The sequence below is a fragment of the Heptranchias perlo genome, chromosome 36 (assembly GCF_035084215.1).
Source record: "Heptranchias perlo isolate sHepPer1 chromosome 36, sHepPer1.hap1, whole genome shotgun sequence".
NCBI lineage: Eukaryota > Metazoa > Chordata > Chondrichthyes > Hexanchiformes > Hexanchidae > Heptranchias > Heptranchias perlo.
The window spans coordinates 9,650,218-9,676,704 of record NC_090360.1 but is presented as its reverse complement, the minus strand read 5'-3'; the positions used below and the strand labels follow the sequence as shown (position 1 = coordinate 9,676,704).

Below are 26,487 nucleotides of genomic sequence, written 5' to 3'. Positions count from 1 at the left end.
CCCATCTCCCTGCTCGTCCTCCGTGCCCTTCAATATTATCCTCTTCGAATGTTTACCTCATTCAGTCTTAAAAGTAGTGATTGATGTCGCCTCAAAAGTCTCTTGTGGTAATCTTTCCATATCCTAATAATCTAATAAGGAGATTAATCAGTCAGCCATGTCAAAGTGTATATTTCAGGCCACAGCTGCCTTGCTCGAGAGGGCACATCAATCCAAGCAGTTCGCCCAGAAACCAGCACCAGCTGCAGATTTAGTAATAGTTTTAGTTTATTCATGGGATTGTAAGGTATCCTGCAATTAGTCAACTGCATGCACGTAAGGGTATTCCTTTAGGATCAGATGAAGATGAGTGGGAGGAGGCTTGTGAGGAGCATAAACGCCGGCATAGACCAGTTGGGCCGAATGGCCTGTTTCTGTACTGTAGATTCTATGCAATGTTGAGAAATGTGTGCCATTCCACAACAACACTGTATACTTGAATAGGAAGGGATTCATTGAGTGAGTGTTACATATATGACTGCAAGTTACCATGTGGCCACATGTGACTTGTTTCTTCGGTCTAACTTCACATTGTACTGAAAGACTACAGAAATAGCTTGTGAGCAGTGGATTGATCATGGTCCACTTAATCCTGGCAATTGTTCCAAGCTCCTATATGACCAAGTACATAGATCTACTCTTTGCTATGAAACCTACCTTTCAAATGCTGAGTTTGTGTTTCTGATATCTTAACAGGTCAGCCAGTACCCTTCAGAATGCCCTTAAGACTGCCAGATGTCTGTCCCAAGGTACTGCCATTTAACATGGTATCATGTATATCGGACTGTGTGATTTGACCAATGAATGCCAATGAGCTATGACTGTTTAATGAAGGAGACCTGTGGTGAGCAGTGACCAGGGTGGTGAGATACTGTTTAATTCTGCCATAATTCTTCAGTTTAAAACAAAAAGGTGCAGAAAATGTTTCCAGGTGCCTATGTCCTATTTTTGTTCCAAGTTAAGTGCTGATGTGATGGACACTAACAATGCACAGGGATGACTGCAACTCAAATAAGAACTCCCCAACTATTGTGAAAATTATACATCACCTGAACCAGGCTTCTCAACTGAGGTCCAAAGCACAGAGGAAGATACAGCTGAGCCATTGGGCTGTCCTTTCTTTTTGCTTAAGTTTTAATTTTTTTAGGTTATTCTCTGTGCATCGCCCTTATGCAGAATGATAAGAGCTGTGCGAAGCTAAGGCTTACTTACACATGTCACTTGCCCATGGCTGACGGGAGAATATTTAATATGGGGGATTTGACAAATGTGGTCAATCCCAATTGGGCAAGCTGGAAATATCATCATATGGGCCAAAACACAATGATAAAAATTCAGAATAAAAACAGAAAATGCTGGAAATGCATGGCAGATCCATCAGCATCTGGGGGATAAAAAAGTGAGGGCTCATAAGTTCATAATTTGAGTACAGTCACTTTGCTGGAATGGCAGAAGTGACTCCTGACCATCCTGTGTGAGGATGAACCTGAGCTATTGCTTCGGAGGGATGGACTCAGTGATGTTGTAACTCTGTGACTTATTGGCTTGCACAATATCATTGGACCCTGGCTCTGCCTCCTGTGGCGCCCTGGGAGTAAGAGATGATGAACGTGGGTTGCATTGCTGCCCTATTGAGAAACCTACAGCAGAATGAGGCACAAGGTATTGTGTTTCAGTGTATGCTTTGATGCCAATTAGTGATTGAGTGAAGTAGGGTGAGAAGAAAGCTGGTACTAACCTTGGGCAGGCAGTAGGCCTCCAACTTCCCCTTTAATTCAATAGTTGGATAAGTATTTGGAGAAAAATTTCATAGAGAGTATGACCGGTATTGTGGAAGTTAATGTTTCCTAGACACTGGGACCGGTCAGTTGGACCACGATGTCTTTTCCCGTCTTATATATTTGTATGTTCCATCCTCTGCTCCCTCAGCGGTCCATTGCCTTAATACCTTGGGGATTGCCTCCTCAAGCAGGGTAATAGTGCATTGGTTGGGGTGCTGTCCTGGAGTGTGGCTTTGTTTTCTCCTGTTATGCGCAGTCTGTTCCTGCAAACAGAGTAGACAAGGTGACAAGTTCAAATTGTCAGAGACGTGCAGAGATACCCATGCATCACCATGCAGCCTGTAGTGGGTGCGATTACATGAAATCATAGAATCTTACAGCACAGAAGGAGGCCATTCAGCCCATCGTACCTGTGCCATCTCTTTGAAAGAGTTATCCAATTAGTCTCACTCCCCTGTTCTTTTCCCAAAGTCCTGAAATTTTTCCTTTTCAAGTATATATCCAATTCCCTTTTGAAAGTTACTCTTCAATCTGCTTCCACTGCCCTTTCAGGCAGTGCATTCCAGATCATAACTCATAACCCAGACCATAAAAAAATTCTCCTCATCTCCCCTCTGGTTCTTTTGCCAATTGCCTTAAATTGGTGGCCTCTGGTTACCGACCAACCCACCAGTGGAAACTGTTCCTCCCTTCTTTACACTATCAAAACCCCTCATAATTTTGAACATCTCTATTGAATCTCCCTGTAACCTTCTCTGCTCTAAGGAGAACAGTCCCAGCTTCTTTAGTCTCTCCACAGAACTGAAGTATATGTACACACATCATACATCTGCATTGGGTGTTTAGGGTGCATGCATTTTAGGATGTGACTGAAGGAACACTTCTAGGTGTAAGTGCTGCTGTAAGGTTTACCATGCTGTACAATGGGCAATCATGATAAACATTTGAAGTGCTGTAAGATGGTATGAGACTCCATGCATCTTTTGGGTACTGACTTAGTGTAAGGTAATTCTGCCTCATCTAACCTGGTGAGGTCATTAAAGATCATTGCAAGGTTTGTTCAATGGTTCATTAACCCTCTCGTCCCATGTACCCTGCATAATTCACCTACCGATTCAATGCCCTTTAGTCCCAAAGAGGGCCCCACTCCACTGATGAAGCTGCTCCAATAAAGTTTCTCTCAGCTACATTGGTGAAGCGGGGTGTTCTGATTCCTGTGCAACTACTGTTCCAGAAACCCTCAATTAAATTTCGGCAGCAGAAAATAGTCCTCCCTTTAAGCTGCTGCAGGTCTTTACATCCTGCAGCAGCACCAGATTTTCTGCCCATCAGTCAGCAAGCTCCCAATGGCAAGTGTTACTCATGCTAGGAGCTTGCTGACAGTATTAAGACTAGGCTGACACCAGAAGTCTCAGCACACCTGTCTTCTGGTGAAAGCTACGAGCGCTCCTCCCAACTCGCAACCGGTCTGTTCCAGACAGAAAAATCTAGGCCACCGAGCCTGTCGTACAAAAAACACCTTAAAAACAAAGAGCCATTTCCTCTTCATGCTTGTAATGGTACAAAGAGCGATATTGTGGATACAGACACTGAATGGGTACATGTCTACCTTTAATAATCACTGCAGTCCTCACCTGCAATTTCCTTTTGTTGTAACTGACAACATGATTGGAAATTCTGTGTGATATTGCAATGATTTGAGTGGATTTTATTAATTGCTATATTTTTCATCACGTTTCCATTTTAGAATAAGATTGAATTTTCCAGCTGTGGTTAGTCAACCTTCAGTTCCCGGATCTGTTATCATTAATCAGTTGTCATGGGACACCATGAAGTGGTGGCTTGAAAGCACTGTTTGTTTTTTGAAGCCTGCACAATCCAGTGAAAGTATAGTATTTTGTTATGAGTGGTTTAATGTGCCTGGCTTTGTAGCAATTTGTGAGCTAAAATAAATATAAATCCCCACCGATATTCATAAATCTTCATTTAAGTATGACCACACAATTCTCTCTCTATTAAAACAGTGTCCCAGAGGTCCACAATTGCCATGCTGTGCTGTCTTCCTGCTGCTTGCTTTGCTAGAAGCAGCTTTCGTGGGAGATAAATCACATTGAAGCCTTTTTGTTTGATAAGGTTTTTGCTATGAATTAGCAAATCATCGTGCTGTTTTCGCAGATTAATGCAGTCCTAACAATCTGCTCTGCCCCTTTTGGCTCAAGCCCTTAAGACTGTCGAATCAAAGAAAATTAAAGGAGAGAATATTCATTCATTATCCCACTGCACAGCACACTGCACAATTCATTTCAGAATGTTACCTTTATGCTTTAGGGCCTTTAGAAAATGCCTAAACTGCACAATCCATTCATGTGGTGAAACTTTATTGCATCGTGGCGTTATTTGCAGAATCTTCTGACTGTAAATTTTATGCAAATTTATTTTAAAAGATGAACACAAACCTAATTAGCATTACAGTTGAGTTGAATTGCCAGAATTCCAACAAGAAGCTTGGCCCAAGTAGGGGGTACACTGGATTAAAGAGAAGATTGGCCTTTAACCTCTGAAGCCTGGATGCACATAGGTTGGAGATCTTTTCTTCCTTTCCCTCTAATGACTTGTAAGGCTTTCTGTAGCTAGGTTTATGCTGAGATCCCCTGTTATAATACAGGTTTGCAATCATATCCACTGAGGCAGGTTGAGTGGAACTGCCCTGTCTGTATTGTTCCAGTGGTGGTGGTTTTTGTATAGTAATGTACACACATGTTGCTTCACAATCCAGGTCTAAATGGATGCTATTTAAAAAAAAATAGGCCCAGAATTTGCTGTAATGGCGGCAAATGCCATAAGTTACACCGTTGCACTCCCAAAATCTCCAGCGGCAAATTTAAGCCAAAATTTGCTGACTAACTGAGTAAAATATGCGGCGGCAAGTCGGAATCGGTGCATCCAATGTCTGATCCATATCCAAAGCGCTGGGGCCGGACATGGAACAACATGTCATTTAACATTTCCATAAAAGTCACGGTCTGTTATCTTTAACTGTTTCCAACTCCAAATATTTACTTAAGATTATTGCCTTTTGAGTTGGTCATTGTCCCTGATCGATAGTATCTTTTACATTAATGTTTATTATGCTTGTACGTGAAGCATGGATCGCAAGCAGTAATGAATTATGGCTATGGATTGCACACGCTTTAGGAGACAACTTTATGCACGCAGGTCCTGACTTATATATTTAAATAACGCATTTGTTTTTAAGATTCCTTTAAGGTCAAGACAACTTTAAGTTTATTATAAAATGAAGCCCTTCCTCAGTGTAGTGATAGAGCTGATGTGCGTCTATGCCTGCTTAAATTTATGATCAAGACACCGATAAGTTAAATAGTTATCTTTGACATGGGCACCTGCTGAGTGATTGAATACTTAACTGATTCTGTGATTCACCAACGTCGTTCTATAACGGTCTAAGTGGCAGCGGTGATCAAAGCAGCGTTAATTCAGCAAATCCCATTGATTTGAGAGGGAGTCGGGGTAGGGGGGAGGGTAGAGTTCCTCTAACTGTTTCGGCGTGGGTCCCTATGGAGAGGTGCAAAAGTCACAGGAAAACATGGTGTGGCGTAAGTAATGGCATAAGTCACTTATGCCATAATTTGCTGGATATTCTGCCCCATAGTAACGGCCTACGCCAGAGAAGCACCGTTACTATGGCGCAAGTTTCCAGCAAATTCCGGCCCTATTGTTTTGGCAGGAACAGATGGTTGGGAGCATCTGCCGGATACACTGGGTTTCCTGGAGTGGGTGTGGGAAATGAATACCTTGGCTGATTCAGGTGGTTTTGGTTGCAGTTCTGTCAGCAGTTCAGACTGGATTGTTTCTTCATACAACTGCGCTGTTGGCACAGGCAGGGCACACTGAGCACTAGAATGGTGTGCATCATATGTTTATTGTTCAAAACAGCATTTTGCAACAGTGGAATTATTAATTATTTTGGCTCCAAGCTTCTTCAAGCTGGTGGAAAATCTGAGACACATTCATGGTACTTTTGGACGACAAAATGTTTATCAAAGAATTGCAAGAAAAGTATGAGTGAAATGGTAATCAGAATTGCCATTCTAAGCTGGAAATAACTGACAGTGGTTGGGTTGAGGTTGCAAGTTATGGGTTATTTTCACTTCCCTTGTGGAAGTGGAACAGTCCCAAATTGGGCACAGTTATACCCTGGTATTAAGAATTAATTTGAATATCACGGTACCCATCTGCACCAGTTTCCAAGTCATCGCAATGGGCTGGAATGGTAAGGTTCTGAGTTTAATGATCTGGCACATTTCCAATTCCTTACAATATAGAGCAATTATGCACTACATCTGGTCTGTGCTATACCCGACTAATATTTGACAGGGCCATTGGGTGCAAAAGGAAAATCAAAATTAAATCCACCGCCCCATTATTATTAAAATTACTTTGAATATATGAGCCCAGAAATGACTGTTCATGATATAAGCAAAGGAATGCATAACTCATTCATGTGACATTCCTTTGTCTGGTATTTTAATTGAGGCATTGGCATATTTGGTTTAAAAACTTTCACTAGAATAGCAGATAATATGAATACAAATATTCCTATGCTTGTATCACAAACTGCAATTTCTAGGCTATAAAATCTTCAGTGAGACTGACTGGAGTGATGGGCAGTGGTATACCTTTGCACCAGATCAGGCAATACAGGAACATAGGAACAGGAGTAAGCCATTCAGCCCCTCGAGCCCATTCCACCATTCAATTAGATCATGGCTGATCTGTATCTTAACTCCATTTGCCCTCCTTGGTTCTGTAACCCTCAATATGCAATAACTATTACAAATAGGAAGTTTCAGGCTGGGGTTGTGGGGGAAACTTCTCTTTGTCCTGACTATGTCTTAACTGCAACTACAGACCTGCACCACCTCCTACACCAGAACGACAGTCACAATCTCAATCCTCTAAATATTCTTACTCCCACACATTGCTGTCTTAGTTTTACTTTCGGGTGTAGTTTATGGTCATCAAGGTATCAGTCCTGGGGAATGGATTTCACGGCAATGTCAGTGGAACACTTCAACTCCTCCCTTTGGTCGGCTGTGCCAATTATTAAATCTAAGTGCTTGCATGTACACCAGAGCAGTAGCATGGCACTGCCAATAACCATGGTGTCTTCAGAAAGGAAATCATTGTTTGGCCACTTTCATCTTTTGGTTAAATCCCCTTGAGTTTGAGATGCACCCTTGCATACATTAACCAATCTGAATCTCTCAATAGTGTACCAGTTTATTTCGACAATAATTGAATCCAGTTGTGTACATGCACACTATAGTCCTGTTCAGATCGATGTGCTGATGTTAAGCCACTCTGACTGTTTGTTTTCTGTACTTCTCAGCCCATCGACAAAGCCATTCACCTGGGGTCCCCTGTATACACCAGCCACATACACATGACAATTTATTTTAGGCCAGTCTATTGCAAACCACCTACAGAGTAGGTTTATTAAATTGATTTTAACCAGTGTCTGCTCCTGATGTGTGCTGTTCAGATCTGCGAGCAAAGTCACTACATTTAAGTGTGTAACCAATTCACTGCAGATTGGGTTGCATATCTCAGGAATATTCACATTACAGGAATGCTAGTCATGAATTGTATCACACAGTTTCCTCAACTGTTAGAAAGGATTTAGAAAATATGTGTACAATTACCTTCATCTTAACCTGTGGTTTTATTCAAATTTGTTTTTGTTTTTTCATGAATCTATTATTCCAATATCAGAATAGAAAATAGAGCATGTTACTTGGTCTGTGAACCTGAAATGGGAATGTAGGTGGAGTGTTCTGTACTAGTAGCCCAGAGGTTGAGAGTTCAAATAGCATCATGGTAAGTTCTGAAGTTGAATTCAATAAATCTGGAAATTTGTGGCTTGCAGCAGGGGAAAAAAAATGACCACGAAAGCTGCCAGATTGTCATAAAAACCTAACTTCGTTATTGCCATTCCTTCACAAAAGTAGCCTGCTATCCCTAGCCGTTCTGGCCCACACTTGGCTTCAGTGCACACTATGTGGTTGACTATTAACATCCTCTGTCTTCCTAGCAAGCTATAAAGACCCACCGCCACCTTCTCAACAAGGGGATGGCAATAAATTGGCCTTGTCGGTGTCACTCACATCCCGAGAACAAAAAAAATGATAAAACGGGAGGAAAGAACTATTTAGTTCACGTTAAATAAAAGTTAAACATATTCCTTTACTTCAAATGTATAGATAGAAAATGGATCACATTTTCAAATTCCGTTTATCGACCAGAAACGAGGCCTGTGATTACAGTACATGAACTGAGCCTACGGAACATGCAAAATGGGATAAAATTTGCAGTTTCAGCAACAACAAATTCAAATAGAACTGGGCTGAACCTAATCATGCAACTTTGGTATAAAATCACAGAATGAGTGAGTACCTAGAAGACATTTGTGTTTATAAAAGAAAATACAAAATAATTTCCATTGTTTTCCCCCCATCTTTTGGTTAAATTGTCTGGATGAGCGCAGTAATGTTGATAGCTGAATGATTTTTCCAGAGATGGTTATTCATTATCTGTCCATATGTGATGCTATAATAATATGGGAGATGCCTGAATGTGTATCTCAGTGTAAAAATAACACATAGGAGTGCGTCAGAGCCACGTTTTAATAGATCAGAGCCATGCCTTAAGGGTGCGTATTATTGCACAGAAAAGCATGGAGTCGGTCAGAAGCAGTACGTCTCTTATTCAGCCTTAGGAAGTGATAGTTTAGTCAACTTCAATAAATCTCTGCTCATGAGGGCTGGTATTCACCTAAGTGAAATTGACTCCATTACTTGAGATGTGACTCTTAACAAAAAATGTTGAATTGCAACTTGCAAATCCTTGTTTCTTCTTCGCAAGCTGTCGTTATAACTTATCAATATGAAGGATGATATTGTTGCGAATTGAATATTTTCCATGATTGATCCTGTGTTGGAAATTTTTTTCTCAATTGGGAGATAATTCCTTAGGTACAGAGCTCATTGCCATTGGCTACTGTCACTGGATAATCCCCATTATTTGTGGAAACTTTCCTGATGTCTTTCAGAAACAAATAAATATTATTTCAATTTACCAGGATGTTCGTGAACTCACAACTACCTTTCAGCGCCAAGTGCTGTTTGAAGAAGTGAACTGTTGCCAGTAGAAATAGCAGTCAAACTTCAATGTAAAGGCAGTTTCCTCTCTGCTCACCTGCATATAGCAACCCCCAACTTTGAGGTCAGGAACGCCTCTATAACAGTGATAAAAGCTGCTCTATGATGGGTTGGCCGCAGGCAACATTATAGCGCCGGTAAGATGAAGCTTCTCTGTGACACTTTCATGTAGAGACTCAGCCAAGAATTAATGAGACTTAGTCAAGTGAGGTAAGCAAGTTTGAGTGACAGGCAGCCTTGGGGGCTTGAACTCCTGACCTCCTGCCTGTGAGTCAAGCACTTGACCGTTTGAGCTTCTGGGTCACTTCTCACTCAAACATTTCTGTTCCTTGAAAAAGATTTGCTTAGGCTTTCAGAATTTCATGTGAACAATGTTTATATATCAAGAGGATAAAAAAGTTAACCAGATAGCACTTCCAAGATATCCCCTCAGCACAAACAGTGCAATGTTTGATTTCCAACAAGGCAGGAGGCACTTTGAGTCTCAAGCTGCCTGCCACTCACATTCGCTTGCCTCAGTTGGGTGAATTTTGTTACTTCTCGGCCAGGTTACTACACGTAGGCATTCGATATCAGTGCTGTCAGTTTGGGAGAGGGGAGTAAAAACAGATATCATCTAATGTCACTGATAGCTAGTCACAGAGAAGTGCAGAGGGCAGATTGTGACATTTCTCCAGCCAGAAGGCATGTGGGAGTGACTGGCCACATTCTGTAAAGCGGACAAAGTCCATTTGTTTTCTTCTCCAGGTTCATCTGCTGCCCAGATGTGGCTGACTAGCAAATGGTAAATAATTTATTGCAACCTCAAAGATTCACTACCGTGGCAGTCTGGTGGCACAGTGTCTCAGGATGCAGAATGGTAGGATCTGGAATCATGCCTGCAACTTCCTACTCGTTGACTTTCTTGTTTCAACTGGGCTGTCAGGACAGATACTTGACAAGGCGAGGCCCTTCACCACACGGGTTGGAGGCTCAATCAGATCATCAGTCGACCTTTAGCACTTCAACTTGCGGTTGTATCATGAATAACATTGGTAGAATCGGAGTATGTGAGGAGGCTGCCTGCTCATTGCTGTGCTCTTCAAAACAAGGTCAGTGTAAAGCAACAAAAATGTGTGGTGGTAGGGGGGGGAAGCAATGATTAAATTCATAATATATATTTTCATCATTAAAATTAACTAGTGGTTAGAAATTTGTAATGAAAAGTATAATGTTTATAATGTGATCCAATAAATTATTTATTGTTTGCTTGTAAAACTGAAATCTATAAGGAGTTGGGGCTTGTTGGTGTTAATTATGATTATTAGTTGCTAAATTTGACTAAATTAATATTGTAACTAATTTAAATGCCTGTGATTATTTCCTACAGGAATACATTGCTTCGACTGCTTGGAGATGCTCCTCTGATACATATAACAGAGCCTGATATTTATTGGAAATGTGTACTGTGCCTCTTTGTTAGAAGTGTTTTAGCTAAATGTGTATCCAATTCAATAAAATGAAAAGTTGATAAGCCACAAAAAGCGCAAAAATAAATAATCAGTCAAACTTGTGTTAACAATCATATTGCCAAAATGAGATCAATGAAACATAGAATTTTACAGCACAGAAAGAGGCAATTCAGCCCATCATGTCAATGCCAGCTCTTTGAGAGTTATCCACTTAATCCTATTTCCTTCCTTTTCTCCGAACCCTTTTTAAAATGTTTGTTTTTCAAATATTTATGCACTTTCCTTTTAAAAACCTGTATTCTATATTCTGGACTCTGCTTCCGCCTCTGTTTCCTATGAGGCGTTCCATGTCCTAAGAAACCTCCATGTAAATCCCTCCCTCCTTTGATTTTCATGCTGTTTTCCTGTTTCCACAAAGTGGACGAAGTTCTATTCCCTTGAGCTTTGACATGACCTGTGGAGAGTGAGAGCGTGTGGTGACATTCTATCTCACATAATGTACACACACACACTCTCACTACAGGTCATGTCAAAGCACAGGATGCTCTCATGGCCAAATGGCTCACTGCCTCCGCTCATGAAGTTACCACTTGGACGAGGTATTGGGGGGATGTTGGTGCCTGCAGAACCATACTGCAGTGCCACCTTCAGGTGAGGAGGGAAAAGTTGATGGAAAAATAAGAGGGGACAAAGCATTGTGCTCTTTTATTGCCCTGCGGGGAGCTGGTTTCGTCTATTAACAAGGTACTACTGCTACACTATAAAAGCAGGTTATGGCAGGAATGGACATTTGTACTTCCAATTTATTGACACATCTCAACTGTGGGAGAGTGCCTTTGATGCAATAATATAACATTTTATTTTTCTATGTTTCATGCCATAGTCTTTCAGGACTAAGGCTGAGGAACATAAGAAATAGGAGCAGGAGTAGGCCGTACGTCCCCTCGAGCCTGCTCTGCCATTCAATAAGATCATGGCTGATCTTCTACCTCAACTCCACTTTCCCGCCCTAATAAGTACATACAGGAACGACACTGGGGTTACTGGAATTCATTTCAAATGTGACTTTCAGCTGTAGTCAGGAAAGCAACTCCAATCTAGATCAATTTCATAATTTTTAATAAAATTGTAATATCAAGTTTGTCATAGTGTTCTATTCAGTGTTTTGTGGTCTGTGAAAAGTAATCGATACAGATTGAGTATTTTTGTACAGAGTTGATAGGCTAGAACTGTGTCAAGAAAGATAGACCAAATAGGGCAGGAGACTTCAAGGATTGCTCGTATCAACGTCTTCTTGCACTGCAAATGTAATCCAGGAATTACTTAATATCCATATACCTTTATAATTTGGCGCTAAAATGTTTGGCAGCCCCACTTAAGAAGTTGACAAGATCTGATTGCCAAGAAATCTTGCTATCTTGTTATGACTCCAAGTTCTTTGACATGCAGATTGTTGAGTATTCTGTATGTTAACATTTAGACAATAAGTAATTGGTGCAATGAGGAAATACATGAACAAGTATCGATCATGGATATTGTCTTCTTTCATAAACCCCATTGCAGTTCAAGACCATTTATGCAGATCTTAGGAAGACTGAATGAATGTAGCTCAGACTTATTGGGCCCGATGTTAGCAGGGCTGCGGGTTCTCGGCGGGGGGGGGGCTATCGGGCACGTGGGTAACGCGCCCGGTGAAATTAGTCAGTTTCCCGCGCGATTGTAGGATCCAATCCACTAATTGGATCCACTTACCTGCTCCTCCGGGTTCCCCACTGCTGATCTGCGCGTCGGGCGGGCAGGCTGCGCATGCGCAGTACGATCTGTCAGCTGGAGGCGCTCTATTTAAAGGGGCAGTCCTCCACTGACAGATGCTGCAACAAATAGCAAAAATTACAGCATGGAGCAGCCCAGGGGGAAGGCTGCTCCCAGTTTAATGATGCCTCACTCCAGGTATCAATACATGGGGTGAGGAGGAGGGGGAGGACAGAGATCTTCCTCCTGGCGTGCGGGAGGAAGCGGCCTGCCTCTGCCACCAGGAAGGCCTGGCTCAAGGTGGCAGAGGAGGTCACCAGCGCAACCAACATATCGCCCACCTGCATACAGTGCAGGAGGCGCTCCAACGACCTCAGTAGGTCAGCCAAAGTGAGTACACGTAGTCTTTCCCCTACACTCCGTCTGCCACATCACTGCTCCCACCCCACATCTCCTTCAGCACTGCCAACACAACGCTGTCACATCACCCCTCATACCCACTCAAACCCCATCCTCATCTGACCTGCACTTACTCACCTCGCCAGTACTCATCCCACCACTACCACTCAACCCAATCCTCATACAATCTCATGGCTCTCTCTCATACTCACCCTCTCGTGCATCTCTTTCACGGTCAGCCTCACTCAACCTGCCACTACCTGTGCTGCAGCCACAGGGCATGCATCACATATGTGCAGTAGGCAGCGTAAGGCAAACGTGTCGTGAGCATGAAGGGGATGCACAAGGCTGTCTGAGGGTTTGTCATGGGTGTTACTTGTATTGAATTTCTGACCAACTCACATTACATATTATATTGGCACCACTACTGCCATGTCTTCGCAAATCCTGTCTGGTTTGTGCAAAAATGCCCTTTCCTGAGGATCACTATGAAGACCCACAACTGATGCCACCCATTGTGTCACTGCAGAGTGGGTGTAGGTGTATTTGCAGTGCTCTTTTGCGCAGACGACTGAGAGACATCGGCGATGTCCCCGGTTGCACCCTGGAAGGATGCGGAGGAGAAGTTGTTGAGGGCAGTGGTGACTTTGACAGCGACAGATAAGAAGATGGTGCTCGGGCCAGCCAGGAGCAGCTCGGCATGAAAGAGGCTGCAGATGTCCACGACTACATGTCGAGTGACTCTGAGCCTCCGTGTGCACTGCTGCTCAGAGAGGTCCAGGAGGCTGAGCCTCGGTCTGTGGACCCTGTGGCGAGGGTAGTGCCCTCTGCGACGCATCTCTCTCTGCGGTTGCCCTCCCTCCTGCTGTACAGGTGGATGTGTCACAGCACTCTGTTGTGGAGCTCCACGTATCAGAGGTGGACGGCGTGGATGGCGAGGCTGGTGAGGCTGGTGATGCTGTTCGCCCTCCGAGGAGGTCATGACTGCAGCTACTGCGGCCCCCATCCGCAAGATGTACATCTGAGGGGGTCCGCAAGGTAGGTACATGTCTCCGGACCCCGGGGTAAGTGTGCAGGTTGGTGACTTTGACCGTCAGGAGGAGGGTGGTGGAGGCCAAACTTTGTCCCAAGTGACAGAGTGGCCTCCTGCAATGGGTGAGGGTCTGCCCCTCCACCTGTCAAATGGACCTTTGCAGCTGCCACAGGCTGACAGCTGCAACACGTCCATTTGACCTGGGAGTGTTTCCCCCAGTGTAGGAAACAGTACCAGTTTGCTCTAAAATCCCACATAATCCTTTAATCAGGTCAGTTAATGACCTGAAATACCTAAATAAATACCTTCAAGTGGCATCCCGCTGGCTTTAATTGCCTGCGGGATTCCCACCAGCGGGGGCTGTGCGCGCACGCCGGTGCGTCAGCGGGGAACCCAGAAGTGCGGGGGTTTGGGGCGGGCTCCGGTACCGCGCCGGGATTCTCCGATTTTCGGAGCCCCCCCGCCAGGAACGCACCCGATAGCGGGTGCTAAAATAGAGCCCATTAGGTTTGGTAGTCATCAGGCAGTGTTTTAGTTCTTCAATGTGCTATTAATATCAAGCGTGAAGATAAGAAATGGGTTAGGACTGACAATATTCCCATTTGGACTTCCAGATGAAACTGGAGATCTGCTGACTGCTATTTTCTAGCAATAATTTTTTAACATCCATCAATAAGTCTAAAACTGACCAATACGATTGGATTTACATCTAAGCCCCAAGGGTGAAAATCTAATGATTCACAACAGCATACTGACACAATCTGCCACCCATTTACTGAGCTCCCTACTTACATATTCTTCAAGACTTATAAATGTAGAATAATGATGGAGGGAATTATGGCAGTGATTCAGTCAAAGAGCTTTAATACCATCAGACCCATGATAGCAATGTTTCAACAGTTGCTGAAATTAATCTGAGCACTAATTTCCATCCCCCTTCCCAACTGTTGCTGTTCTTGTTAAATTGTTCTTGAGTTATTAATAATCCAGCATCAAATAATAAAGAAATAACATATATATTTGGTTTTAAATAACTTCACATTCCACTCTTACAAACTCTACCTTACCGGCTGTCCAGTCTGGATTAACTGGTTGTTATTTAATTGAAACATCGTCAAATAATGATTTCAAACTGATGCATCATCATCCCCTGCCCCATCCCAACCTGATTATCTGCTCCCAATGTTCTAATGGAGAGTGACTTCCCTCCTTTTCAAAAGGGTTGGTTTCTGGAGCAGTTTACTAAGAAATTGGGTGCTTGTTACAAATAAGTTGTTATTGAAGTTTCAAAGGTCATAGAACAGACTCAGGATAAAACACACTGCAAGATGCAATAGTGTAAAATAGTTTTAACAATGAGAAAACCCAACAATAAGTATGAAAAAGGCTAAATTTTACTCTTAATCTATGCTCACTTCTGTGAAAATGGTTTCCAAGCTTTAATATAGAAGTTCTAAGTAAGAACTGGTTTGCTATTTCATGTCAAAATATAATTTTCTCTTTCCCCTCTCATTTTTTGTAAACAATTTAGCTTTCCTACCCACAAGAAATCTGAGGGCCTCAGGCACTTCTCAGAGCACTGTGAAAATGCCCTAAAGACCACAGTCACGAGGATTGTGTCCTGGAGTAATCTCGGAACATGTGCGCTACGATACCAATCACATTGCTACATTCCCAGCAAGCGCTGCGGAAGGTGAGTTAATGGCATTAAACTTATTGAGCACATCCTGGTGTCCATTGTGACTAGATTTGTACAGTTACATGAAGTAGTTTTATTCTCAGCAATCTGTCTCTGATTAAATTCTGGTGATCTTAAATTGGTTACCCGATAACTTTAATTTTTTGGTCACAATGCATGAACCATAATAAAGCATTCTGACCATCATTATTGGTTTGGGAAGAAAATCCTGCACAGAACAAATAGTCCAGATCTTTAACTTTTAACCTTTGACTTTACATTGAACTTTCGTACAAGATTTCTCTCCTTATTTACATACAGCCCCATGATCTATTTTCTTTTTGTGCTCTATGTGAGGCCACGAATCTCTCTTTGTCCGGATATTTTCTGTTTCATTTTTCCTCAGCATCCCTGACATGAGTTGGGAATGAAGGATTGAGGGGATGGCGTCCTCCCAGGTAGTGGTTAACATCACTGTGATATGCTCAGTGTGGGGGGAGCCTTCCCTCCAATTATCTCTCCCTCCCTTCCTGTGGAGTGGTGTCCAGCTTTTCTCTGACATGTTAATACAGTGTCTGCCCCTGGTTGACTGTGCCACCACAAACTTCAGTCATGTTTATAAGTCGAGAGTGAAAAAATAAACAGAACGACAGTTCATGTGTGTGCGATTATACAGACAGTCAAATCCCAGCCCAATGGCTGACCTTTGTGCCTGAGCAAAGAAATATTTTATCCCTTTCCAAATGTCTGCAACCATGTTTTATAATGACAGGCCCGACGAAATAGGTCCAAATCAGGCTTATTGTACAACCTCTACCAGAAAGATCTCAAAGTAGCCCATACTGGAGCATTTGAAAGGAGCTCATTCCCACTATACAGTGTACTGTGGTGACTGCTGTTTCTTTGTATCTGAAACACTAGATTTAGGGTCTCAGCTGTGGCTCAGTTGGTAGCACTCTTGCCTCTGTGTTATTAAGGCTGTGGGTTCAAGTCCCACTTCTGAGACTTAAGCACAAAATTTAGGCTGTTGCTTCAGTGCAGTACTGAGGTGCTGTCTTTTGGATGAGATGTTAAACTGAGGCCCTGTCTGCCCTCTCATGATGGATGTAAAAGATCCTATGGTACTATTTTGGAGAAGAGCAGGGGACTGCTTCCTGGTGTCTTGGCTAATATTTATCCCTCAGCCAAGATTTAAAACAGATTATCTGGTCATTATCACATTGCTGTGTGCAAATTGGCTGCTGTATCATAGTATCTTTGTATGGAAAGCACAGGTGGAGGTGATTCGGCCCATCTTGCCTGTGCTGGCTCTTTGAAAGAGCAATCCAATCAGTCCCACTCACTTGCCCTTTCCCCTGTGTTTCACACATTACAACAGCAACTATGCTTCAAAAGTACTTCATTTGCTGCAAAGTGCTTCAGGACGTCCTGAGGTGGTGGAAGGCGCTATATAAATGCAGGTCTTTCTTTCTTTAGATTTCTACAATGTCAATAAGACAGCAGGCAGCAAGTGCTGTTGAACAAGTGTAGCTGGTTTCTCATTACCTGAGCTGATGTGCCTTTCTCCATAGAATTTCTGTCAATCCCTTTTACATGAAAACTTGTGTTTACAACATGCAACGCCTGCAGCACCACAGCTACTTATTTAAAGACATGCAGTTACTTAACACGAGAGAGTGCGCTTAGAACACCTAATCTTTTGCTTTAAACAGCAACTACAATCATTTTCTGTCACTACCAAGTATATTTGATGCATATTTCCTTTCATTTATTTAAACAGTAATGAATGAGAGGCTGTACCATCCATTTATTCAACCAGTAATGAATGAGAAATTATACATTATTGCATAATGCATGAAAGGATTAGTTTTCTGCCTACATCAAATCCTGAAGTACATTATTCAACAGGTCTGCGTACTATCAATGTATTATAATGCGGTTATATAATGAATTACAGTTTCTGGTGATGATTTATACCGACAAAGTAATCCACTTTTTATTTATCTAAACCTGTGCTTTTATACTGTAATGTGTTCCCAAAGCCAGCAGGTGGCAATCATTGGTGAGTTTTTACTGATGTGTGATGCATTGTTTAAAATGCACCAGAATGTTACAATTCTGAGGGAGACTCAAAGCTCGAATGAAGGAGACTGACTCTCTGCACAGGGTAGATTTGCTTCACACCCCCTTGCATTATGAGCAGTGAGGAGAAAACCGTACCAAAGAATTAAAGGAAAAGAACTGCCACAGTTTGCAAGAATTTGGAAGATAGGCTTAATTCACAGTACAATACAGCGTAGAATTTACAGCACAGAAACAGGCCATTCGGCACAACTGGTCAATGGCAGTGTTTATACTCCACACGAGCCTCCTCCCATCCCTTTTCATCTAACCCTACCAGCATATCTTTCTCCCTCATGTGTTTATCTAGCTTCCCCTTAAATGCATCTATACTATTCGCCTCAACTACTCCATGTGATAGCAAGTTCCACATGCTCACCATTCTTCGGCTAAAGAAGTTTCTCCTGAATTCCCTATTGGATTTATTGGTGATTATCTTATATTTATGGCCCCTAGTTCTGGCCTCCCTCACAAATGGAAACATCTTCTCTACGTCTACCTTATCAAAACCCTTCATAATTTTAACGACCTCTATTAAGTCGCACCTCAGTCTTCTCTTTTCTAGAGAAAAGAGCCCCAGCCTGTTCAATCTTTCCTTGTAATTTTTTTTTGCACCTTCCCCAGTAGCTTGATATCCATTTTATAATATGGAGACCAGAACTGTGCGCAGCATTTCTGTCTTTTTATTTTTAATTGAAATTATTGCAGTGACAAATCAAAGTTATTGTGATAGAAATTCTGGAAGACCTGCACTGCTGCCAGGGACAGGGTCATTTGAATGACGTGGGTGGGCACTGAGATGATCCATCAAGCTGGGGGTAAACAGAAAACCCAAAACTTAAGTAAGTGTTAAACTAATTTGCGACTTTCCTTCTTCATGAAGCATCTCTACGACTTGCGTTATTATTGCCAAAGAACTTATATTTTTTTTATTATTCGTTCACGGGATGTGGGCGTCGCTGGCGAGGCCAGCATTTATTGCCCATCCCTAATTGCCCTTGAGAAGGTGGTGGTGAGCCGCCTTCTTGAACCGCTGCAGTCCGTGTGGTGAAGGTTCTCCCACAGTGCTGTTAGGAAGGGAGTTCCAGGATTTTGACCCAGCGACAATGAAGGAATGGCAATATATTTCCAAGTCGGGATGGTGTGTGACTTGGAGGGGAACGTGCAGGCGGTGTTGTTCCCATGTGCCTGCTGCTCTTGTCCTTCTAGGTGGTAGAGGTCGCGGGTTTGGGAGGTGTTGTCGAAGAAGCCTTGGCGAGTTGCTGCAGTGCATCCTGTGGATGGTACACACTGCAGCCACAGTGCGCCGGTGGTGAAGGGAGTGAATGTTTAGGGTGGTGGATGGGGTGCCAATCAAGCGGGCTGCTTTATCTTGGATGGTGTCGAGCTTCTTGAGTGTTGTTGGAGCTGCACCCATCCAAGCAAGTGGAGAGTATTCCATCACACTCCTGACTTGTGCCTTGTTGATGGTGGAAAGGCTTTAGGGAGTCAGGAGGTGAGTCACTCGCCGCAGAATACCCAGCCTCTGACCTGCTCTTGTAGCCACAGTATTTATATGGCTGGTCCAGTTAAGTTTCTGGTCAATGGTGACCCCCAGGGTGTTGATGGTGGGGGATTCGGCGATGGTAATGCCGTTGAATGTCAAGGGGAGGTGGTTAGACTCTCTCTTGTTGGAGATGGTCATTGCCTGGCACTTATCTGGCACGAATGTTACTTGCCACTTATGAGCCCAAGCCTGGATGTTGTCCAGGTCTTGCTGCATGCGGGCTCGGACTGCTTCATTATTTGAGGGGTTGCGAATGGAACTGAACACTGTGCAGTCATCAGCGAACATCCCCATTTCTGACCTTATGATGGAGGGAAGGTCATTGATGAAGCAGCTGAAGATGGTTGGGCCTAGGACACTGCCATGAGGAACTCCTGCAGCAATGTCCTGGGGCTGAGATGATTGGCCTTCAACAACCACTACCATCTTCCTTTGTGCTAGGTATGACTCCAGCCACTGGAGAGTTTTCCCCCTGATTCCCATTGACTTCAATTTTACGAGGGCTCCTTGGTACCACATTCGGTCAAATGCTGCCTTGATGTCAAGGGCAGTCACTCTCACCTCACCTCTGGAATTCAGCTCTTTTGTCCATGTTTGGACCAAGGCTGTAATGAGGTCTGGAGCAGAGTGGTCCTGGCGGAACCCAAACTGAGCATTGGTGAGCAGGTTATTGGTGAGTAAGTGCCGCTTGATAGCACTGTCGACGACACCTTCCATCACTTTGCTGATGATTGAGAGTAGACTGATGGGGCGGTAATTGGCCGGATTGGATTTGTCCTGCTTTTTGTGGACAGGACATACCTGGGCAATTTTCCACATTGTCGGGTAGATGCCAGTGTTGTAGCTGTACTGGAACACTCCCGTCACTCCCGAACCAATGCCGAACTACTTAATCTTACACAGGGTGTTTGTGCCTTCAGTGCTCCCTGTCCACCAACGCACCAAATTCAAAATTTGCAAATCCTCCCTCGCACTACCTCTGCACCCTTATCCAGCCTCACATTTCAGCTTGTGTCCTTTGACCCTGGCCTCTTGTGCATCCCCTCCCCCCCTCTCCTCCCACCATTGTTGGCAGACTCTCTGACCATTTTGGCTCCACTCTCTGTCATGCCCTTCCCTATCTTTCAGCCTCTTACCCTGCCTTTAAAAGATTTCGCAGAACCTATCTTTACCACCTGCTTTTGGTCTCCTCTAATTTTTCCACAGCTGCTCGGTTCTGTTTCTGCTCTGTGAAGTGCTTCAGGATGTTTATATAAATGTTGTTCATGTTGACCGGGACCCTGATAACAGTGTTAGCAGCGCTTTGCTGCAGAGGTTACTGAATAATGATCGAGAGCAGGATCCTTCATAATTTTTTCCCTTGCTTAGCCTAATGGTGCGTGAACATTTATCTAATAGCGATCATAATATGATCAAGTTCAACGTGGTGTTTGAAAGGAAGAAACCCATAACAACAGCTATTAAGATTCTAAATTTAGGTAAGGCCGACTTCAACGGAATGAGACTGAGATTGTCCATGGTAAACTGGGCAAATCTGTTAATGGGTACAACGACAGTAGATCAATGGGACGTGTTCAAAAAAGAATTTAAGGTGATACAGAACCTGTTTATACCCCTAAGGGGCAAGAGCTCTACTTGGCAAAATAAAAAACAGCCATGGATGACAAAAGAGGTAAGGGACAACATAAAACTAAAAGAAATAGAGTGCAAACATGCAAAAAATAACAGATCCCAGCAACTGGGAGAGAAACAAAGAACAGCAAAGGGTGACAAAAACAAATAGTAAGAGCTACAAAAAAAGAGTATGAAAAGAAACTTGCAAGGGATATCAAAACCAACACACACAATTTTTACAATTATATTAGGAAAAAGAGGGCGGTCAAGAGCAATGTGGGCCTCTTAAAAACTGATAATGGTGATATTGTAATTAAGGAAATGGGGGACATGTTAAATAATTACTTTGTGTCAGTATTTACTGTAGAGGAAGAGGATAGCATGCCGGACAACCCAAGGAAACTAACTTTGAATCGGGAACGGGGACTCACCATAATTAAGGTTTCCACATCGTTCACCTGAGGAAGGAGATAGCCTCCGAAAGCTTGTGAATTTAAAATAAAATTGCTGGACTATAACTTGGTGTTGTAAAATTGTTCATAATTAAGGTGAGCAAGTTAACAGTGATGAAGAAAATAATGGCACTAAAGAGTGACACATTTCCAGGACCAGATGGTTTCCATCCCAGGGTTTTAAAGGAAGTAGGTGAGAACATTCCAGATGCCCTTTCAAAGTTCTCTTGATTCAGGAACCGTTCCTTTAGATTGGAAAATGGTACACATTAATCCACTATTGAAGAAAGGTGAGAGAGGGAAACCAGGGAATTGTAGACCCGTTAGCTTAACATCTGTTGTCGAGAAATTACTAGAGTCTATAGTCAAGGATAGAGTGACTGAACACCTCAAATTTTCAGCTGATCAGAGAGAGCCAGCATGGATTAGGTCATGCATGACAAACCTGATTGAATTTTTTGAAGTGGTGACTAAAATAGTGGACAGGGGAATGTCTATGGATGTTGTTTATATGGACTTCCAGAAAGCATTCGATAAAGTCCCTCATAAGAGACTGTTAGCTAAAATTGAAGCTCATGGAATTGAGGGCAAATTGTTGACCTGGTTGGGAAATTGGCTGAGCGGCAGGAGACAGAGAGTAGGGAAAAATGGGCAGGTACTCAAATTGGCAGGATGTGACTAGTGGTGTCCCACAGGGATCTGCGTTGGGGCCTCAACTATTCACTATTTATTAATGATTTAGATGACAGAATAGAGAGCCACATATCCACGTTTGCCGATGACACAAAGATAGGCAGCATTGTAAGCAGTGTAGACAGAAGTATAAAATTACAGAGAAATATTGATAGACTAAATGAATGGGCAAAACTGTGGCAAATTGATTTCAATGCAGGCAAGTGTGAGGACATCCACTTTAGACCTAAAAAGGATAGATCAGAATACTTTTAAAATGGTGAAAACCTTAGAGGTCCAAAGAGACTAAGGGGTCTCTGGACATAGATCATTAAAATGTCATGGACAGGTACAGAAAATAATCATAAAAGCTAATGGAATGCTGGCCTTTATATCTAGAGGACTAGACTACAATGGGGTAGAAGTTATGCTACAGCTATACAAAGCCCTGGTTAGTCCACACCTGGAGTACTGTGAGCAGTTCTGGACACCGCACCTGAGAAAGGATATATTGGCTTTGGAGGGAGTGCAGTGTAGATTTACTGGAATGACACCTGGATCTCAAGGGTTAAATTACGAGGAGAGATTACACAAATTAGGGTTATATTCCGTGGAATTTAGAAGATTGAGAGGTGATTTGAAAAAAGTTTTCAAGATATCAAGGGGAACTGATAAGATAATCAGAGAGAAACTATTTCTGCTGGTTGGAGAATGTTGGAGGATTTCTCCCATAACTGTCGCAACTATGGGTTGTTAATTCATCAACAATAACCTCCGCTTGATTCTAGCCCGAGTGGTTATAAACTAGCAAGTTTAATAGACTGACTTCTCAGAGAGTTGCACTACAGTTGTCTTCAACATTACAGTCCTCAGTTATTATAGTTATAATCCAACTGTCTACAGATTACATTAATGACAAGCAATCAATACATCCTGATCTGTCCGTTCTTCAGGTAGATCAGACCTGACCTCTGCGGACTGCCTGTGGCGATGGACTTCTGACCATCCCCTCTTGAGAGCTTTAACTTTTGGAGGGAGCATGCCCTGTCTTTATAGTATTCGGCTGCGTTCTGCATGTAAGCACCGCTGGTCTTATCTCCTGTTCGTAAACCATCCTACTGTGCTGACTTTCCAAACACTACCAATGTCTTAGTGTTTATGTAGTCTTTTACCGTTAGTCTCAGTATGTTTATACTACGTTAGGGCACCCTGTCTTGTTTTTCACTATTCTAGTGCCTGAGCATTCTTTCTTGGCTTTCTGTAAGTTATTTTCCTCAGAGATGTGGACCTGTGCCCTCCTATTTTCTATGCTTGTTTTAAACCATATTTTTTACAGGGAGTCCAGGGCTAGGGGACATAGCTTAAAAGTTATGACTTTCAGGAGTGAAGTTAGGAAACACTTCTACACACAAAGTGGGTAGAAGTTTGCAAACGGCACTTGATGCTATCTCAATCGTTAATTTTAAATCTGAGATTGATAGATTTTTGTTAACCAAAGGTATTAAGGGACATGGGGCTAAGGTGGGCATATGAAGTTAAGTCACAGATCAGCCATGGTCTCACTGAATGGCGGAACAGGCTCAAGGGGCTAAGTGTCCTACTCCTGTTCCTGTGTTAGCCCATTTCAGCCCTCTAATGCCAACCAGCTGAAACTCAGCTTTATGAGGCCCGTTCCCAGACAATGAAGCGCAGCTGTCCATTAAGTCATCAAGAGTGCTGCTAAAACAATTTCTATGTTCCCTAAACCCCGAGATTGTCTCACTACCTTTATCTCCTGTTTAGCTACATTATTGTCCCTAATATATCAATTCAATGGGGTAGAATTACCACAGGGTTTCCCGATCTTCAGTCCTAATGTTGACGTAGGATCGGCGTAAACCTCGAAGTAATGGCGAAAACGGCATTTTGTTGTGTGTCTCTGGGGTTTACGTTGATCTTCCACCAAAGTTGCAGAAGGAGATCAGGAGAATTCCCAAGGGGAAATTACTGACCAATATTTATAGTGAAAATTTTAACCCTTCAGTTTAACTCATCCTTGTATTTAAATCCCTCAATTGTCTCACCCCTTTCTATACCTGTAACTTTCTACAGCCCTACTACCCCTTCCATCAAACTCCGTTCCTCTCACTCTGGCCCTTTGTGCATCCCCTCTCCCTTTGCCTCAGCATTGGTTGCCATGCCTATGGCCGACTAGATGCTACTCTCTGGAATTCCCCCCCAAACCGCTTCATTTCCTTCTTTAAGACCCTCCTCAGAACTCACCTCTTTGACCAAGCATTTTGGGCACCCCTCCTAATCTCTTATTCTTTGTTTGGCATCCATTTCTTCCGTCACACTTCTGTGAAGTGCCTTCGAACGTCTTTTGATCCATAAAGATCCAGGTTGTTGTTATTGATACTTTGTGAACTGCCTCAGTGCCTCATCAAATGACTTCAGCAGCTGCATATTAGAAGAATTTAAGATTTTAGAAAATTCATAACATCATTTCACGTGCCTAGTAAAGCTAGCACAAGCCTCATTTGTTTATGGCGAGATATCGGTTTCACACAACTTTTTGTATGTTATCCTAAATTATTAAAGAACATCATTCCTAAATTATTCAATGCCAGCGCTACAAGTGCCAAAGACAAGTAAAATTGACAGTGTCATTTGCATAAATACCTATTATTGCAAATGAATGAGTTTTTTTAATTAGTCATCATGCTTCACTTGAAGCCACTAGAGTTGCCTCAGTGAGAGTGTATTGTGTTTCCACTTGTTTAATAAAATTTGAGTCATGAGTATGCGATGGTTAGTGATCGGAATACAAAAGATTTATTTTTCTTCATGTTTTCTGTCCTAAGGCTGCTGAATGTGCTAGGATATGGTCTGGCAAGTGCTGGCAGTACTCAGCACCTCAGACATATGTGAGCTCAGACTGTTGGTGCCAGCAGGTTTTTTTCATTATGAGGGAATCACATCCAAATCCAAACCTGTCTGCACTTTGCAGCAGGAGTCACTGGATAGCCAAAGTAGGAACTTTGGCTAATTTTCTAGTTCAGCGATGCCAGTTATACTGACCCTACCACTGCCCCAGCTGAGATCAGCAAATTCATCGCAGATCAGGAATTAAACGTTGGACCTTCCTGGTCCATATGGCTCAGTTAGGGTTGCCAACTCTGGTTGGACATATTCCTGGAGATTCATCACATGACCTCCCTCTTCCAGCCACCCCGCCCAGTCAAACAACCTTTTTTTTTGCCATCGTAAATATTTATATGACTAATAAACAAAAGCATTCAAAGAAAATGAAAAGAAATCACAATTTTTTTTAATGCCCCTATGATTTTTCTCCTGGGTTGCTCGCAGCAGTGTCCAGGAGATTAATCTTTAATTCCTGGAGACTCCAGGACAATCCTGGAGGGTTGGCAACCCTAGGCTGAGTGCCACACCAAGTGTTGCATTTAACCACTGAACTCTTCAGGCGTTCCCAGCAGGCCCATGTGTTTCACAAGTCCATTTACTTCAGCAGCGACAGTGCTGGTGGTTTATATTTTTGGCCCAGAACTTGCTCGAACTATTTTCAAATCATCATACGTCGGGCTCCAAGAATCACTCCGCCCTTAGCTCACACCAAGCTGATGGGTCGGCGAGCAACCTATCTTAACCATTATTTACTTTGATTTCTAAAGATCACGTATAAAACACACTTACAGCAGTAAATTTGTTTAGCTGATTTGAAGGAGATATGGACTCTGATACTGAAACTGGTTTAATCTTAACTGCCGAACAATGTGCTGATGGATTGTTCCATAAAGTCTCACATTAATCCCAGAAGATTCAGTCCATGCTGTCAAGACTTTCACTCAATAGATCGTTCATGCTAGTTTGACTGTCGTATTTCCAAAGGTTTACAAGAGCCAAGTTTTTTTTTAAAATTCAGATTAGTGCACGTTGCTGTTTGTTATTTATGTGAGTAATACATATCAAATGACTTGCTCGTCTCATCTTCAGCCAGTATTGTACCAGTGTCATGAGGGGGTTACATACTTTGGCTTTCCAGTACAAAACTCCGGCCAGTTCTAATGAATATTCTGTGTTGTGTTTCAGCATTCATTATCTTCATTCCCCCACAGTGTCTCTCCCTCTACCTTAATTAGTCACAGGAGTCAGCCAAGTGTGGTTGAAAAGAACTTCTATTTGCCACTGAGGTGATTTCATAGAGTTGATCACACTGTAAAAATCGAACATAAAGACTCCTAGAAAACAAGTGTTTTCTCCAGGAACCAAAAGTCACAGATATTAAATAATCCGCTTTCAAATCTTTTCCACGCTTGCTACCTGTATGGGGGTACAAAATAGAATATCCTGAACAAAATAAGCGAAGTAACAAAGTTAGACCTTGCTTATAAAAATCAAACTGTCTGATCCATAATGTTACACGATAGTGTTTTATACCAAAAATGAATAACCCAAAACTCAAGGAAATATGAAACTAACTGACAGCTTTCTTCATCAAAATGTCTACAACAGGGTGCATTGGAATGACAGAGCTCATGTTTACATATCCAATCGAAATGTAAGACTTCTTGCACAGACCTCCCCATTTTACTTGAATGATGACAGTCCTTCCAGGAATTCCCACCTTTTGGGTTAACTCTTTGTCTGGTGCTCTTGTTTTAGTGTTCTCTCTCAGATTCAAAATTGAAACGCATGAGATTCAACCTTCCCA

General features: G+C 42.6%; 1 protein-coding gene and 1 long non-coding RNA gene across 2 annotated transcripts in view; one reads left to right on the top strand and one right to left on the bottom strand.

Annotated features, from left to right (window-relative positions):
- Positions 1-26,487, top strand: part of rps24 (ribosomal protein S24) — a 202,789-nt gene that overhangs the window by 169,517 nt on the left and 6,785 nt on the right. The gene's annotated exons all lie outside the window — the stretch shown is intronic.
- On the bottom strand, positions 1,358-26,083 carry LOC137303953 (uncharacterized). The gene is made up of 3 exons (XR_010958492.1): positions 25,470-26,083; positions 24,039-24,215; positions 1,358-2,083 (listed from the first exon to the last, which is right to left on the bottom strand). It is a non-coding gene; the product is annotated as an uncharacterized lncRNA (long non-coding RNA).